General features: G+C 43.4%; 1 long non-coding RNA gene across 1 annotated transcript in view; it reads left to right on the top strand.

Annotated features, from left to right (window-relative positions):
- LOC146861586 (uncharacterized) overlaps positions 1–9409 on the top strand; it is a 735453-nt gene extending 726044 nt beyond the window's left edge. The window contains exon 3 of the long non-coding RNA XR_014979008.1: positions 9100–9409. This is a non-coding gene — a long non-coding RNA (uncharacterized LOC146861586). The remainder of the gene's footprint in view (positions 1–9099) is intronic.
- Positions 9410–19126: the final 9717 nt, after the last annotated feature.

The raw sequence follows: 19126 nt of genomic DNA, 5'->3' as shown, positions 1-19126 counted from the left end.
TTTGTTACTGGGGTCCGCTATTGCAGCACTGCCGCAAAACCGGCCCCTAGTAACAAAACATGCTGCAAAACTGGCCCCCACCCTTCCACCCTCCCGGGGAAATGCCGTGACGACCGCTATCGCCAGTCCGGCCCTGCAGGTGATGATCAGGAGGAGATGTGTTTCACAGTTTGTCAGCGATGAGGACAAATGCACTTCCCCCACAACCACCTAGCACGGAGGAACCTGGGGGTCTGAAGAAGGTTGGCATTTGAGGATCTCAAGGAGCGAGAAAGACAGTATGGTTGGATGGTTGGAGCAAATCTAGAAGATACCTAGGGCCTATCTTGTAAAATACCCTATGGGTGATTACAAGGGCCTTAAATGTATCCTTTCCTGTTCAAGAAACCAGTGTAGCTGCTTGAGATGATGAGTAATTGACCGGCTTCATGAACCTTCAGAATAGGTCTGGCTGCCTTGTTTTGCAAGTACAAAAAAGTAACTATCGCATGACTGCATAAGGTAAAGTGACATAGTATGCAAGAATATGGATCATTAAGCAGGTGAGGGAAAAATAGCACTTACTAAGTGTATGCAAGGACAGAAGTTCTTGAGCTGAATAAACAATCAAAGGTGCAGGATCACAAACTATCAAACCAGAATAGGATGCTATCCAGGCACGATTAAGTGCAGATGAACTTTTGGCGTCTCTCAAATAAGCTGCTGTGGTGCTGGTCGGTCTATCCACTCAGGATACTACAGTACGCTGCACTCGAATAGAAATAGGTACTAAATAAAGTAACACATAGGGGCAGATTTACAAGAAGGTGACGCATCTGTAAAGATGCGTCAATTTTCCTGCGCCACCCTGAGAGACCCTTTCGCCATCATGGATGCACCGTATTTACAATACCATGTTGCAAGAACTGACAGATGCGTCAGAAATTCTGACACATCTATGGGGGCAAAAGTCACGCATTGCTGGAGTCGTGTTACAAGCATGACGCAACTCCAGCAATGGATTTTGAGGCCTAGTCCCACTACACTGTCACTCCTTACACTTGCTTCAAGAAGGTGTAGGGTTTTGACGCAGTGACTTCCTAGAATTGACGCAGTAAAATCTCGTACATTTCACTGCATCACTTTTACGAGTCTTTCCTGTGTGGGAACGCCCACCCTGCATACATTATACCCGACGCAGGTATAATGTGACGCAGGGCTTTACAACGTGACGCATCTCCCTAGATGCGTCACGTTGTAAATTGGCCGCATGTTTTATGCCACCGCTGCATCACAAAAGTGATGCAATGGCAGCGCAAAAGTGTCGCAGGGGCTTGTAAATCTGCCCCTCAGAGTCCAGCAACTTATGTGCCTGAGGACAATCTACCAAGCCTCAGACACTATATGGGAACCAAAATAAAACTAAATTAAAAATGAGAAAATATAAATTTGATCCAGGATACATTTATGTTACATTCAAGCTAAAATACAGCACCAGGTACCACTTTCCCATTTAACATAATTAGGTGTGATTTTGCATTAAAGCAAATTCCGCAGACCACTAGTTAAAACCATAAATATAAACAAAAGACTCCACCTCAGGAGCGAGCCATAATCAAGATACAGGCACCTCTTGAGTTCCTCACAAGGAACCACAATGTAAAAGGTCACCAGTTTTAATGCACTAATAAGCCCTAATTTATTTAAATTAAATCTCATATTTTTTCTTACTCTAACACTACTGCTAACTCTAACCCTTAGTTGTTTAAATTTCGTTTAAATAACTAATTATCATTAACCCTATCCTACTACTAGACTTAACGTTTAACAAATTTAACATTAATTTCATTAAATTATTACCCTACCCTAACCCATATTCTAACCATAGCTCAATCTGTTTTTTCTCTTTTAATTAATCTAATGATTAATATTAATCTAAATGTAATGGCAACCCTGAAGCTAGCTGTCAATCATTTTAACAAACAACTTATCCACCTATAGAACTTTCTCCAGTGCACCCATTGTTGCCAGGACGCTAAAAGGAGTAGTTGCTTGCAACTGAAGTACATGGCCTCCACAATGACTTTCAGCCAGTCTGCAGACGGAGGAGGCGCAGACAAGTAATGCTACGGAACATCAAGGATGAACTCCTCAACACACAGGACCAAGACATTCCCTGGGCCTTGATTACTCTGAATCTCTCTTCTGCTGCATTCAATACCATAGATTGTCAAGTACCTGAACCCCCGTCCTCTGGCTTGACTCTTTGAGCTGGCATCAGTTGAACAGGGCTAACTTAGCTTTCCGTCTAAACTGCACTTGCCAGGTTAAACCAGGCCCATTGGTTTCCATATCCACTTCCATCTCATGTGGAATACCACAGGGGTCAGCACTATCACCAATAATGTTTAACATCTTTATGTCTCATCTGGCTAGAATCCTAAATGCATTTGATTTAGTAAATCAGACATACTGAAATGACACCCAAGTACATCATCAGCATGGTGACAGTTCTGATAACTCAATAAAAGTCTCCCACTGCCTAGCCGTGTGACGGATGCAGCAAAACAGGTAATGCCTTAAGGAAGAGATAACAGAATTCCTTCTATTAGTGTCCATTGGTCCAGACTTACCTGCCTTTTGCCTGGCCTGATTCCTTGGGCACACCCCCTCAGGCAGTGAAAGAAGCTTGCAGCCTGGGTGTGTTTTTTTAAAGCAATCTTTTCCTCATATCTCTAATAAACGTTTTCTCCAAATCTGCATTCAATAATGTGTGCTTGCTAAAAGGTTTCCTCACTCAGAACATTGCCGTCACACCCACAGTAGGGCTGTCCTGCATCGATGAGTGTACAAGCCTTTACATTGGCCTACCTAACAAATCTATCTCTGTTCTCCAACTGGTCTAGAACTATGCTATTTTTAGTTGGCCTGGATCACAACAAACACATCTTGCCTGTGAAACATCCGCCCACTGGCACCTACTGAAGGGAAGAGTAATGTGTAACCTTTATACGACATCCAGAAAACAGGACTGATCTCCGGACTACCTGCCTAAGTTGTTCTCCCCTTATCTTCCATCCAGAAGTCTAAGATCAGCCAACCAGAGCTCTTTGGACCTTTCCCCTACTGCATTTAACAATTGAAGCTGCTTAAAACCCACTTATCCGGGCAAACATCTAATTTTCTTTAACTTACTAAACTAAACTACATGAAGAGGCCTTTCCTTGGTGAGAGTGTATGGTGAAAATAACAAACATGGCAATTATTTTCAATTTTTTTTCCCTGCAACCTAAATGGGTTTAAGGGTAACTTCCATGAAATCCTTCCATGAAATCTTTCTACATTATGCGTTCTTTATAATTATTATCTTTGCCATGTGTTTCCTTATTTTGTGTGTTTGTCGTTATCGAGCAAAGTGTGTGAATTAAGAGTGCCCCACTGGAGGGACAAAGAGCATAGAAACAAACTCCTGTTGGAGTCTCAGGGCAGGTGATTGCGAGCATGTAGCCTAAGGGTTAGGGTGTGGAATTTAACTCTGGGGAACAGGGTTCGAGGCTCTACGACGACGCTCAACATCCTGTGATTCTTGGCAAATCACGCAGGGGCATATCATCAAGGCGATGCGATAAAATTATCGCCGCTTTAGCGTCCGTTTTCGGACAAAAAGTGGCGATAATTTTATCGCCCTATCAGCATGGACACGCTAACGGGTGAATCCATGCCTTAGCGCCTGTTTCCTGAACGCCCAGCTTTGTATCTCTAATGAGATGCAAAGCGGGCGTTCCTTCCCAAAATAACTGGAGAAATGACGCTAATTGAAAATTTCTTCAATTATGAATGGGCATGCTAACAAGCATAGCGATAAGAAAAGTAGCGCTAACCGCAGTTATCACTACTTTCCTTACGCCTGCTTTTAGTTTGACTTAGCCATGATGTCCAATGGAAGGTGGATATCATGGTTAAGTCTGCCCTGCCCTATCAACAACGTAGTGCCAAACGTTGTGCGATTATCGCTGGAATCCCAGCAATAATTGCACATTTGGCAGCTAACTCGGTTATTTTTATCGCTCTGGAGATAAGCGTCGCTGATAGCGCGCTATCTCCGCGACAAAAACAAGGGATAGCCGGCGATAATTATCCTAGCGCTAAGTGCGCTTAGCGATAATATTATGGCAAGACCGGAGGCTCCTATTATGCTATCTTTTCTTGCATTTATTTCAATAGCAGCAAGATAAGCATAAAACTACACTCCCCAGAAGGCTGTAGGAGAAAACTACTAGCCAATGGGGAGAACAATAACGAAAAACAAACCAATCAGGTCAGGCCAACCATATAAGGACCTATCTGACCGCAAGCAATCCTCTTTTCTTGCTGCTTGCAGTCAGATAAGTCGATTATTTTATTTCTCCTTCTTGAAATTCTGTTTGTTCAATTGTTTAGCCAAATTTAAATGTTTATTATTGCTTGGTTTCCGCTTCGTTTCTCGAGCGTTTCGCATGCTTGGTCACCGTGGTTACGGCTTCGTTCTTAAATGCGTGTTTCATTCCCCCCTCGGTCTTAAACTTAACGCGTCTGCTCACGCGCGCGCGCTCTGCTTACTTGGCCGGTTCTTTCCCTCACGTTGGCTGCCTTGGTGACGCATCGCATTTTCACCGCTGTCTGCCTTTATTTAGTAGCTTCCTCACGCTCTCCTCAGCGCTCCTCTGCCTGCTTCTGGGACACACCTCCTTAAGCCTTTTCCTCACCGGCAAGCTCGTTGGTACACGCCCCCTCCATTCTTTTGACAGGGTTAACCCCTTGTTTGCCATTTTTGTGAAAATGGAGATTCCCAGCTCTCCTGAGCTTGATAATGAGGAGAATGCTAATTTTAAATCGGATTTGAGCAATTTTATTAATTCTTCTGTGGAGACTGCAGTAGAACACTCTATGCAGAGAGTGTCAAAGTCCATGGAAAATTCTCTCATCAGTATAATGACCAAAGCTTTGGCCCAGTCTGCGGGGGAAAGCAGAAAACGAAAACTGGTTCCTGCCACTCTTTTACCCAAAAAGGTGTCACATATGGGCAGCGAGGTTCCCTCGCGCAAGATTGAGGATGTTATTCCTCCCAGGCCTCAGTCAAAGGAGGGGTCTACTTTGACATTTGGCAAAAGTAAAGCCAAGCTCAAAAACGTGGAGGTTCCTAAGAAGCTGGTCATTAATGCCATCCTGGATACGGATGATGATGATTTATGTGACACAGATGAAGACACTCTTTTTGATCTATTTGGTGGTGGCGATTCTTCGCCCAAAAAGCAGAAATTGTCGCCGTTCGAGTCTGATCCTATTCTTGACCCTGAGGGAATGCCTATGTTTGACCCTGCTTTAATTAGACACCCAAATTCTACGGAATGGTTTCCCATTCCCCATGTGGGGGAGTATATTTCTTCAAAACTGCGACATCCTCTGGATAAATCTGTTAGAGCTAAATTAAAATCCGAATGCCCCAAACCTTCTTTGGCCTCTAACATTACGGTCACTCCCGCTATCGATCAACCGCTCCTCACCTTCTTTTCTAAGTTTGGTAAGGACCCTCATAAGGGGGTGGACAGAGCATGGTCCTCTTGTCAGGACAAACTCTTGGATATGGTGGGCCCCCTTGCCCGCATTCTGGATCTGGCAGAGTCAGCGCGCTCAGAAGAGCTAGTGTTAAATGCTGAAGAGGTTTCACTTTGGGCCCAGCGTACTTTTTGTTTATTGGGCAATGCCAATGCCGCCATTACGCATGAAAGACGCAAAGGTCTCCTTATTAAATTGGACCCTAAATTAGCCAATTTGGCTTCTCAGGACCCCGGAGTCAAAGCGGACGGCCTCCTCTTTGGTGATTCTTTGGTCAAGGACTTGTCTAAATTTGTTTCCACTTTTGCCTCTCTCGACAAGGCCCAGCTTGCCATCAAAAAAGTTTTTGCCCTCCGGGTTTTGGCAGGGCCGGCAGAGGCAGGAACCGCTCTTCCGGCCGCTTTTCCAGTTACCAAGGTTCCCGAGGCGCCTCCAACGCCGGCTATCAAGAGTACAAGCCGCAGTTCTACCCCCAACGTGGCCGTGGCTTCCGGGGACGTGGTCAGAGGGGCCACAGAGGCAATAACAACAACTCCAGCTTCTCCCAACAAGGTAAGCCTGTCTTCTGGCCCTCCCGTAGGAGGGCGTTTAGCGCTCTTTCTAAGCAAATGGCAAACTTTAACCTCAGACCCTTGGGTTCTCAGTTCTGTCCAAGGCTATCTCATAGAGTTTTACGCTCCTCCTTTCCAGGATACTTTGCCTCCTCCTCTGGTTTTTTCCGCCGACGTGTCGCGCCTGATCTCTCAAGAAATTCATTCCCTGTTGACAAAGAAAGCTATCCTAAGACTTCCGTTCGATCCCTCTGGATTTCTAAGCACATTGTTTCTGGTTCGCAAAAAGAACAAAAAGATGCGTCCGGTTATCAACCTCAAAGTTTTCAATCAGTTTGTTGTTTACAGACATTTCAAAATGGAGACCATTATTCATTTGAGAGACACTCTGCGAGTCAGCGATTGGTTGGTCCGCTTGGACCTTCAAGATGCGTATCTGACAGTTCCTATCCATCCCTCACATTCCAAGTTCCTCCAGTTTCAATGGCTGGACGTCACTTATCGGTTTTGTTCGCTCCCCTTCGGACTTTCTTCGACTCCTTGGTGTTTCACCAAAATCATGAAGCCTGTGGTGGCTTATCTTCGAGCTTTAGGAATTCGTCTGATTATTTATCTGGACGATATTCTTCTTATGAACGCGAGCAAATCAGGTCTCCTGCGGGACCTTCAGGTGACCCAATCCCTTCTGCTCGATCTCGGGTTTCTAATCAATCCAGACAAGTCCATTTTGATTCCCTCTCAAAGTGTGGAATTCCTGGGGTTTCGCGTAGATTCTCCCTCAGCGTCTCTCTTCCTCCCTTCCGAAAAGATCGCAACTATCCGTTCAGAAATTTCTCAGGTTCTTTCTCTTCCCCGAATCTCCCTTCGCTCCCTGGCAAGGATCGTGGGGCTTCTGTCCGCTTCCATTCAAGCCATCTTCCCAGGTCCTCTTCATTATCGAGCCCTTCAGCGTTTAAAAATACGACATCTACGTCAGGGTCTGGCTTATTCAGATCTTATCCTCCTAGACCAAGACTCGCGCTCCGAACTTCAATGGTGGCTAGACCATTTAGATGCGTGGAACGGAAGGACCATCTTCGCCACGGCCCCAGATCTTGTATTAGAATCCGATGCCAGCCTGGTGGGTTGGGGCGCCCGTTGTGGACCAATCTCGACTGGAGGTACATGGTCTCTAGAGGAGTCGTCATTGCACATCAACTGTTTAGGGATGCTTGCAGGCTCCTTTGCAATCCGCAGCCTCGCAAAGAACAAGGTAAGTTGCTCCATTCTTCTCAGGATGGACAATGTTTCTGCGGTCCGTTACATCAACCGTCTCGGTGGCACAAGATCCAAACCCCTTGCGGAGCTCGCCAAAAGTCTATGGCATTACTGTCTCCTCTACAATCTCTCCCTCCAAGCCGAGTATCTCCCCGGCAATCTCAATTCAGTCGCGGATTGGCACTCTCGGTTTCTCCGGGATTCCAGCGACTGGAGATTACTTCCCTCCGTGTTTCATTCTCTCTCGCTCAAGTGGGGCCCTTTCTTCATCGACCTATTTGCGTCCCGCCTCAATTCCCAGCTACCTCGCTTTTACAGCTGGCGCCCGGATCCGCTAGCTTTAGCGACCGATGCGTTCCTTCAGGATTGGTCTCTTCATCTCAATTATGCTTTTCCTCCCTTCATTATGATCAACAGGGTTCTTTCCCAGGTTCGACGCCAACAAACATCTCTAATCCTGGTAGTGCCCTTTTGGCAATCCCAGATATGGTTTCCTTCTCTTCTGGAACTAGCGGTGGACTTTGCGGTCCTTCTTCCTCATTCCACGGATCTTCTTCTGGACCCTCGAGGTTCCCCTCACTCCCTCATTCTGGATCGGTCCCTGACTCTTTCGGCCTGGAAGCTCTCCGGCCTCTCTCTACTGACCAACTCCTTTCTCAGGAAGCTTCACTCTTTATCAGCCGGGCCTGGGCTCCCGGCACTTCCAGAGCATACAATTCCGCTTGGTCTCTTTGGACAAGCTGGTGTCTGGAACGGTCTATCGATCCCTTTTCAGCCTCTGTGACTTTCGTAGTTAATTTTCTGGCCTCGGAGGCCAGCGCTGGCAAGTCCTATCGCACGGTGAACCTGTACAGATCAGCCATTTCACTTAACCATCATCCCATCGACAATAAACCGGTTGGCTCCCATCCGCTGGTTTGTCGTTTGTTAAGAGGAGTCCGATTTTCCAAACCTCCGTTGGCTAAGTATTCTTCTTTATGGGACGTTAATTTAGTTTTTAAATTGTTTATGGATTGGCCTGACAATGCTGCTCTATCACTGAAAATGTTATCTGCAAAACTTACTATGTTGTTGTGTTTAGTCTCAATTAAACGTGTCTCTGATGTTAGGGCTTTAGATCTTTCTTCTAGGCAGTTTTCTCCTACTGGAGTGTTGTTTCAAGTGCAGAGACGCACAAAGACAAATTTACAGTCAGTGTTTTATCCTTACTTCCCAGCTCAACCAAAATTATGTGTGGGTCGCTGCTTAAAAGCTTCTGAGCAAAAATCTGCTGGCTTTAGGAATTCTTCCCATACCCAATTGCTCATTTCTTTCCGCAAACCTCACCTTCCTGTTTCTTCTGCTACTCTGGCCCTTTGGGTCCGTTGGATCATGTCTCTTGTGGGCATTGATGTTTCTGTGTTTGGTGCTCATTCTAGCAGGGGTGTCATTGCTTCTAAAGCCTTTTGGTCAGGCTCCCGCCTAGAAGATATCCTTAAGTCAGCAGATTGGTCTAATGATAATGTTTTCAAGACCTTCTATTGTAAACCTGTGATTACTGCTTCTTCTCTGGTTGTTGATATGCTTTGAACTAGCATAATAGGAGCCTCCGGTCTTGCCATAAAATGTAGATTTTCCTAATAAGTTATGACGGAAAGTCTTAATTTTATTAAAGACACGGAGGCGAGTATTATCCCTCCACAACAGCTCTAATTTGTTCTGTTTTTCCCCCCCTTAGGTACTCCAGCGTTACCACCGCCTTCCTCATGAGCCTGATCCTACCTCACCGGAGTTCTCGACGTCGACGTCCATCTGTCTGCCTTCATGGTTTCCTCAGGATATTTCGTCCATGGTGTTTATGACTCAAGAACTTTTTACCTGGATATTGACTGTTTACTTACTGTTATTTTTGGTTCCTTTGTTTTCGACTTCTTCATAATTCGCACAAGAAAAGAGGACTGCTTGCGGTCTGATAGGTCCTTATATGGTTGGCCTGACCTGATTGGTTTGTTTTTCGTTATTGTTCTCCCCATTGGCCAGTAGTTTTCTCCTACAGCCTTCTGGGGAGTGTAGTTTTACGCTTATCTTGCTGCTATTGAAATAAATGCAAGAAAAGATAGCATAATACTCGCCTCCGTGTCTTTAATAAAATTAAGACTTTCCGTCATAACTTATTAGGAAAATCTACATTATCGCCGGTTGTTGATGATATGCCCCTTAATCTCCCGGTGCCTAACAAAAGTGAATGTGTCCTCGTAACGCAACTGGTGCTCATAAAGTGCTCTGATACCTGATTTCGGGTCAAGTTTGCGCTATATAAAACTTCGAGAAAGGGAAAAAAAGGCGAGGTGAGGCCTTATGGCATCCATTAATGGTGGCACCACATTAGTGAAAAAGGCTGAAAAGAATGGCAAAATACATTAGGGCAGTTAGATAATGTTGTGTAAGATTTATAATAATTCATTAATAAAAATTATGACTCACAATTCCTCATGACCAAATCAGTATCCAAGCTGGGAAACGCTTGTTTTTCTACCAATTTTGTAAACCTACAGCCAGGTGGAAAATTTGATGCACTTAGAAATAAATTCCGCCTACGCCAATGAAAGCCCATGTGGATAAAATAAATAAGCGGGACTGTGTTTCTGTGCATCGGGGGTCTGTCTTTTGTGGTTGCAGATCACACTTTTTGAACACTTGAGTGAAATCTAGGGGCTGAGACGTTTTAAGGCATAGGTAAACTGGGCTCTGGCCCAGGGCTCCAGCCTTTTGAGGGGGGGGGGGGGGTCATGTAGGCTGATAGCACCAGCTTTGTTCTGCAGAGACTTGCCCTGATGACCTTTAATAGTTCCTTAACCCCTTCGCCGCGGCACTAATTTTGCCGCGGCGCTTGGGGGGTTTGGGGGCAGCGTGGCGCCACCATGCTCGTGACGGAACCACTTCGTCATGAGCACACGGCGCCCGTGGCTCATGACGGAGTGGTTCCGTCATGAGCAGGGAAGGGGTTAATAGATTAAATACCATTTTCCTTGAATGTATTTTGTACGTGGGTGATACGGGAGTCTCATGCAACATCCGTAATATAAATTATTTTAGATCAAAACAGGGCCTAGCATATGAGAAATGGGAGGATTATTTGCAGTGATATTAGTGAGTTGCTCCGGTGTTACAATATTGGAAACATACATCACTATCCCTGAATGTTAGATGTGAACACAATTAGAATTTGGACGAATGCGCTTGTGCACTGTTATTAACCTGGCCAAAGAAGGCATGAAAGAGCTATAATAGGATCATAGGGGCAGATTTATGAGGCCCGTTGCGCCATCGGAACGTCACTTTTTGTGACGTTCCGTGGCGCAGAAGTCTGCGTGATATTTATCAGGCAGCACTGAGCCACTTTTTTTGGCTTAATGCTGCCTCATAAATATCAGTCCCTTTAACGCAGTGTTCTGCGTTAAAGGGGCGTGCAATGGGTGTTGCTGGGGGAGTTCCCAGCAACACCCATGGCCTTTTGACACTGCCCCAGATTTACGAGAAATCGTAAATCTGAGGCAGCGCCAAAAGCTTCCGCCTCCCCAGGGGAGGCGTAAGGGAGGCGCAACGGGGAGAAATATCTTTATTTCTCCTTGTTTTTCCTTTTTCTATGTGTTCTGCAGCACCCATACAAAGAGGAAAAACCTCTTGTGATTATTTTTGTACAGAAAGGTTTCCCTTCCTGTACAAAAATATTCATCTCCGCAACGCAGGCACCCTTGCACCATGGTGCAGAGGTGCCTGCGTTGGCGCAGGCAGCCCATTGTGCGCCGGCGCAGGGGAAAAGGAAAGGAATGCGCCGCATTTTACAGATACGGCGCATCCCTGCACTTTTCTTTTGCCTTAGGGAAGCGCGGCAGGAAGGCCTGCTGCGCTTTCCTACGGCAAAACCTCATAAATCTGCCCCATAAATTCAAAGCTGCTTTGAAAAGGGGCCTCCAAAATACGTTTGGCCGTGGACCCCCAAAATCCCTTAAGACCTCCCGTTCTAGGGGTGCAAAAACAACGTACCAGGATCAGGCCGTTGGTTCTGAACTCAAGCGCTCTATTCACTCCACTTCCGCGGAGACAGTCGCGCGCAGCTGTTTTACCTCAAACGCCGCAGACGTCGTTTGTTATGCCCCTTATATAAACAAGCAGAGACGTCCTAAAGCCCAGCTAGGAACTCGCTTTATTCCCTTCCAGCGCTCATCATCTTGTTTGCTGTCGAGTTACTTGTACAATCTAGCCGTGCAGACACATAGGAACATTTTGCGGTTTGAGTATTATCATTTTGCTCTGGTGCTGCCGCAGTGAATTATGGGAAAGGGCCTGAACAAAAGACCGATGCCCGCTCCTCACAGGAAAACCGGTTGGCCGTGGAGAAGCGAGGTAAGGCATATGCAATCGGCATATAATTGCCTGTAAGCGGAACCGCTAGTTAACATTGTTTGCGCAGATTAGAGCTAAAATGCTGGAAGAAATTAAAGTTAATTTGTAGGCCTGTCTTACTCCGAGAAGATGTTGTCGTTGGTAAACATATGGAACGTGTTAGAAAAGTTCACCAGGCAGATAGATATGTTTGATGCAGCTTTTTATTATTTAAAGTTCCAAAGAAAATTATACAGTTGGTGAAAGGGGAACGATTGTGTTTGTTTGAAAACGGTTGCTTTCCGACTATTTTACTTTTCTCTAGCAGTTCTCGACACAGCCAAACATTTTGCTGTAATGCTCAGGGATGTGGTGGACAGCCAACTATAGGGAGGTCTGCCCCCCTCGTACCCCCCCCCCCTGCCCCGGGTATTTTGAGGATGTGGAGCAGTAGGACGACTTTTCGGGGTTTGAGTGGTTTTTGGGCTTCAAAGTATATATATATTTGAAGGGGCTCTTCCACGTATCGGTCGTCCAGTGAGGAAGGCGGTACAGTGGATCACTGTTGTGGTGCTTGCGTGTTCATTGCCGCGCTGATCCCTGATTAAGAGATCACCCATGTGTGCAAAAGGGGCGCTCCTGCACAAGGAGAGCAGCCCTTGGGAGGTGTGCAGTGGTCCTTGGTGCTCATGGTCCTACCATCGGACACAGTTCTAGTGAGCAAAGCCACCACAAGGCGATGATGGACGGAGGGCTGAAACTTTTCAGGCACTCACCACCAGTCACAGATCTGGGTTGAATCCATCATCATTCTTTAGCTCACTTCGCCACCTCAGTTCTGACCCAGCTATATGCAAATCAGTCTTGACCCTGTGCATCATGGGAACAGTCCAGCCCGAACTGCCAAGCCAGGTCTTCCCTGAACCGGAAACAAGCATCCTGGGACCGGTTTCTGGGTAACACCCTTCATCAGCCAGGCTGGCTTGAATCCAGTGGCAAAGTGAGCAAGGGACCCACGTCTTGGAATGCCCTGCCAACTTAGGGTGAACAAAGCAAATACAAGGTGATTATGGACGGAGCGCTGACACTTTTCAGACACTCACCCTCAGTCACAGATCTGGATTGAATCCATCATCATTCTTTAGCTCACTTCGCCGCCTCAGTTCAGACCCAGCTATGTGTTCTAGTGAGGCCACGGCGCTCTGAAGCACAAGAGGGCAGGGTGGTAGAGCGCAGCCTATGCAAGGCCTCTCTGGTGTCCAGAGAGTCCTCGCTGTTAATGGCAAGGGGCTGGACTGCCACGGACACGCGTAGCCTCTGGAAAAAGGAGGGGGAAGCACTACGGGGAGGCTGGAGAGTACATGCCAACAGTAAATGAGGGGCAGGGGAGGAGGTGGGGAGGAGATGAAGGGGATGAGGGCTTTCAGGTAGATGGGTAGATGTCCCTTGCATTTTAGATGTGGAGTTATAGATCCTCTAGATTTTCATATTTATTTAGGCCAGCTGGAGGAGGGTGACGATCCCAGTGCAGGGGGGCTGTCTCAGGAGCTAGAGGCAGGATCAGGTCGCGTCCAGGAGGGTCTATGGAACCCAATTGACTGGGGTAGCAATACTTGGCTGGAGAAAGGGCCAGCAAGGGTCAAAGCACCGTGGTCAGGTGGGGAGCGGGAGAGGGCTTTGCCTTGATGGAGTGTCTACTCTTGGGGGTTTGAAGGTGAGGTACACGATGGGGCTACAGGAGGGATTGGGTCACAGAATGGGAGGGGGTTTAACCACAGCAGTGCCTGCGGCCATGTTGGAGTGGAGCAAAGAAAATAAGGATGAGCAGGTGGAGGGGTTGGGAGTCCTTCTTAGGCCGCGGAAGGTATCCCGGCGGACAGTTATGAAGTGAGGCCGCCTCTGGGAGATAATGGCAAGCTGAGTCAGGTAGGGGCTGGCAGAAGGCATCGGTGGATGACGAATGGGGTGTGCCTACACTGGCACAGCCAGAAGGCCAAACGGCCAAGACTAGGGCGGTTTCGCCGTAGGTTGCTGGGAGTTCGCGAGGTTTAGCGGAAATGGGGGTGTTACAATATAAGGATTTTACCAGCACACCGGGCCTCTGTTTTTCTCTTTTCCAGGTCGATGCTAAAGCTGGCGGTTTGGCTCTTAGCCCTAGAAAAGACGGTGGGACACGGTAGGACCCAGTACAGTCTTGTCTTTTCAGGGTATCGAGATTGATTCAAGAGCTGTGGAAGCTCGATTGCCGGAGGAGAAGAAACGTACAATGCAGGGACTTCTCGATACAATGATGGGAAAATCAAAATAGTCAAAGAGGTGCAGGTAATGTTAGGACATTTGAACCTTGCATGTAGGGTAGTGAGAGCATAGAGGATGTTTTGTAGGAGGTTGGGTTTGTCACTCTATGGTCTGCCATTACCGCATCATCATATCAGACTGTTAGCAGGTGTCAAAGAGGATCTGCGGATGTGGCGTGCCATTCTACAATCCTTTCATAGGATTCCCATAGCAACAATGACAGACATGGAGTGGGGTGCTCAGACTTTTTCAGATGCTGCAGGGGGATCTGGTTTTGGGCTTTATTGGCAAGGACATTGGTGTGCCAAAGAGTGGAAGCGGGGTGGCCGCAGCACTGCATTTCTAGAGTTTTTTCCTTTAGTAGTGGCACTATGGGGTAAGCAGATGGTCCACAGGAGAGTTCTTTTCAGAGTAGACAACATGCCAGTTGTACAAGTAGTTAACAGGCAGTCAGTGAGGGAAAAACAGCTGTGAGAGTTGTTGAGGGTTTTTGTTCTAGAATACTTGCATCTTGATATAATTTCAAGAGCCAGGCATGTACCAGGGGTGGACAATGAAATTGCTCATGCTTTGTCTCGTTGTCAGTGGGAGAGTTTCCATGGACTCGCCACGGAGACGGTCAGAGTCAGGACCTGGTTGCCACAGGTCCTTTAGTCACTAGGCAAGAGAGGATCCTTCAACTGGTAGCAAATTCTCTTGCATCCTCTATGAGGACGGCTTATGCACAGGCTTGGTCTGAATTGCTAGAGGGTGGGGCCAGGAGGAGGTCGGACAAATGGGGTAGGTGAGAGTATGTAATTCAATTTCTTATGTCTCTCGTAGAAAAAGGACACTCAAGAGTGACTATTTCTGGGAAATAGGCAGGTATTGCATTTATGGGCAAGCTCTTATGGGGCTATGCCCCCTCCACGGGTGAGCTCTGGAGGAGGATTTTAGAAGGCTGGGCCAGGGAAGCTGGTCAGTATGGTCCCAAAAGGAGGCCCTTGACATTGGACATTTTCAGTGCAGTGCTTACCACCATTCCAAACATCTTCAGGGATAAAGGTGAGACAATGCTGTTGTTAGCTCTTATGTCATGCATGTTTTCTGGCGTTTTTAGGGTCTCTGAGCTTTCGGGGGAGGAAGAGGGAGTAGGGGAATTCTCTGGGAAGAGGAAGGCCTGTCCGAGGAAGACCTGCTATTCTGGCTATACAAATCCAAAATGACTCAAATGAGTAAGGGAAGGAGCATTCTTCTTGGGTATATCCTGAAGCCAGTTTATGCCCTTTCCACTGGGGGGCAGCTCTCCGGCCTCAGACAGTGATTTGGGGAGGACAAGGTTTTTCAGCATTAGGACGGTAAACCAGTCACGTCTTTTCAACTGTTGGTTGTAATGCATAAGCCACTGTCTCTTATTAGCTTGGATGCGCAAAGTTTTGGAGCTCACTTTTTTAGAATAGGTATGACTACAGAAGCAGGTAGGTGGAGTTGGGGTTGGAGTCAGGGGAGCATAATGGAACTGGGTAGGTGCTCATCCAATTGTTTCCGGAAGTATATTAGAGAGGGGTCTTGCTAAATAGTGGTGCATGTTGTCAACTTTTATTTCTGTTTCAGGTTCAGTTCCCGGTCTTTGTGCTGCAGGTTTGAAGATATCGATTGTGAGCTATTCCTTCACTAGGGAGCAGAGCGACACGCGAGGTCCAGCAGCCACTGGGTGCATTTCGGCTTCAATGCCACTATGTATTCCATCAGTTGGTTTAGGAAAGGGGGGTGAAATTGGGAAGCTTATTCCCTGTTTGAATAGACTGTCAATAAAGGGGGTGGTGGTAAGTGTCCTGATATACTTCTGATACATTTAGGGGAGAACAACTTAGTGTGACAGTAAGGGTTAGCATTGATAAAATGCATTAAGGAAGACTTAAGGGAGATTCACAGGTGGCTGGCTGCCATGTGCTATGAACTGAGTTTGATTGTAGAGGTCTCAGTTGCAGTTGACCAGCCGTCGAGCATGTACAATATTGATGAATTAAGTTGTTATGAAGGGTGAGGGATAGTTTAGAGGTGGGAGGTAGCGTAAACTTAGGTGAGTAACTTTGTATAGTGAGGTTGTAGTTTTGTAAGACGAAGGCCAAGGTCATTTTCTGTGATGTGCTCTTGTTTCAATAAAGCAGCCTTTTTCACACAAACCTGGTGTCAGTGGTCTGTGCTGCTTCCCTCTTCCCCAGTGGTGTTTAGCCAAAATATCGAGTTTTAAATTTCGACCTACAATAATATCGTGTTTTTAATATCGTAGGTACAGAATATCGAAGTCAAGAATATCGACGGACAGAATATCGATCCCAAGGTAAGTAATATCGAAGTTAATAATATCGAGGTAATTAATTTCGATGTAAGTAATATCGTAAGTAAAAATTTCGATGTCAATAATATCGATATTTATTTAGTGTAATGTCATTTAATATGTATTTTATTTGTATGTTAAAGATAATTGTAATGTATTTTAATACATTTAAAAATAAATGTTTAGAGATTAATAATTATTTTAAATTTAATTTATCGTTTTAGTATCAGAGCGGGTTGTGGGTTTATAGGGGAATAGGGTGGGAAGTAATTTAATTATAATTAATGAATTAATATGTGTTGTTTAATTGGTATTTATGATTAATTAATTGGTATTAATTAATAATTGGTAATTAATTGATTAATTAATTGTTAATTAATAATTAATTGTAAAAATATTTGATTAATTGGTTAATTATATACATTATAATTAGTTTATTATTAATATTTATTTATTGTTATTGTTAATTAATTAATTGTTAATTAGTAATTAATTGGTGATTTAATTTTATTAAGTGATTAATTGATAATTAAATTAATTATGTGAATTTTTATGTGTAGTGGGTTGTGGGTTTATAGGGGAATAGGGTGGGAAGTAATTTAATTATAATTAATGAATTAATATGTATTGTTTAATTGGTATTTATGATTAATTAATTGGTAATTAATTAATAATTGGTAATTAATGTGATTAATAGATTAATTAATTGTTAATTAATCATTAATTGTAAAATTATTTTATTATTTGGTTAATTATATACATTATAATTAGTTTATTAATAATATTTAGTTATTGTTATAGTTAATTAATTAATTGTTAATTAGTAATTAATTGGTGATTTAATTTTATTAAGTGATTAATTGATAATTAAATTAATTATGTGAATTTTTATGTGTAGTGGGTTGTGGGTTTATAGGGGAATAGGGTGGGATGTAATTAAAATAAAATAAATAATGATATATTTTATTTATTTGTAATTAATATTAATTAATTGTTATTAGTTAGTTAAATATAGTAAATATAAATAATTTATTATTGTATTTTATTTGTTGTTATTGCTAATTAATGTATTGTTAATTAATAATTAATAGGTGAATATTTGTAATTTCGTAGTTAATATGTATTAATTAGTCAATTAATAACTATATTAATTATAAAGAATGTATTATTAATTGCAAATAAGAGAGAAATTGATATATAAATCTATTGTGTATTTTGTATGTGTAGTGTGTTGTGTGTCAAAGGGGGAATAGTGTGGGATGTAATTTAAATTTATTTATTTAAATATTTATTTTACATAATTGGTATTTAATAATATTTTTTGTTTTAAAACATTGTTAACATGCAATGTTTTTTATAAGAAATTATTGAATTGGTTATAATGTTCATAGAATCACTATGCTATCTAGTGCTTTCACAACTGTTTTACTGTCTGGAGTGGGAATAGTAATTTTTACCCCTACGCTATCCAGCGCTTTCCCTACTGTTGCACTCTCTGGAGTTGGAATAGTAATTTTTACCCCTACGCTATCCAGCGCTTTCCCTACTGTTGCACTCTTTGGAGTTGGAATAGTAATTTTTACCCCTACGCTATCCAACCTTTTCTCTACTCTTGCACTCTTTGGAGTTGGAATAGTTATTTTTACCCCTACGCTATCCAACGTTTTCTCTACTGTTGCACTGTCTGGAGTGGGAATAGTAATTTTTACCCTTACGCTATCCAACACTTTCCCTACTATTGCACTCTCTGGAGTGGGAATAGTAAATTTTACCCTTACGCTATCCAACACTTTCCCTACTATTGCACTCTCTGGAGTTGGAATAGTAATTTTTACCCCTATGCTATCCAACGTTTTCCCTACTGTTGCACTCTTTGGAGTTGGAATAGTTATTTGTACCCCTACGCTATCCAACGTTTTCCCTACTGTTGCACTGTCTGGAGTGGGAATAGTAATTTTTACCCTTACGCTATCCAACACTTTCCCTACTATTGCACTCTCTGGAGTGGGAATAGTAATTTTTACCATTACGCTATCCAACACTTTCCCTACTATTGCACTCTCTGGAGTTGGAATAGTAATTTTTACCCCCACGCTATCCAACGCTTTCCCTGCTGTTGCACTCTTTGGAGTTGGAATAGTAATTTTTACCCCTATGCTATCCAATGTTTTCCCTACTGTTGCACTCTCGGGAGTTGGAATAGTTATTTTTACCCCTACGCTATCCAACATTTTCCTTACTGTTGTTTTTGTTGAAGTTGGACTAGTAGTTTTATTGTGTCTGATATTAAATATGTTTTGTAATATTTTAGGTATTGTAATATATAATTAATAATAAAAATTATTCAAATTAAAATTATTGATTATTATTTGCTATATGTAATTATTTAATATTTATTAATGTTATTGTTTTATGTGTAGAGAAGTATTGGTAATTTAAATAAATATTTAATAATTTATATGTTACAGAACTTATTATTAAAAGTAATTATTAAGTAAGTGTATATATTATATATTATATATATATGTTTAATTAAAGTTTCATTTAATTACATATATTTATTATAAATTTTACATATTATAAAATATATTTAATTATGTTTCTTTGATTTATAAGTATTATTTGGTTTATTTTACATATATTTTTAAACTAAAAAAAACGATATTTTTGAATTACGATATTTTTGACATCGATATTAAATTATCGATATTTTTGTACTTACCATGTTGTAGATAGGATGTCGATATTCTTGACCACGATA

This window comes from Triturus cristatus, chromosome 3_1 (genome assembly GCF_964204655.1).
Source record: "Triturus cristatus chromosome 3_1, aTriCri1.1, whole genome shotgun sequence".
Lineage (NCBI taxonomy): Eukaryota > Metazoa > Chordata > Amphibia > Caudata > Salamandridae > Triturus > Triturus cristatus.
Note: the sequence above shows the minus strand (reverse complement) of the source record. Positions and strands in the feature narration are given on the sequence as shown.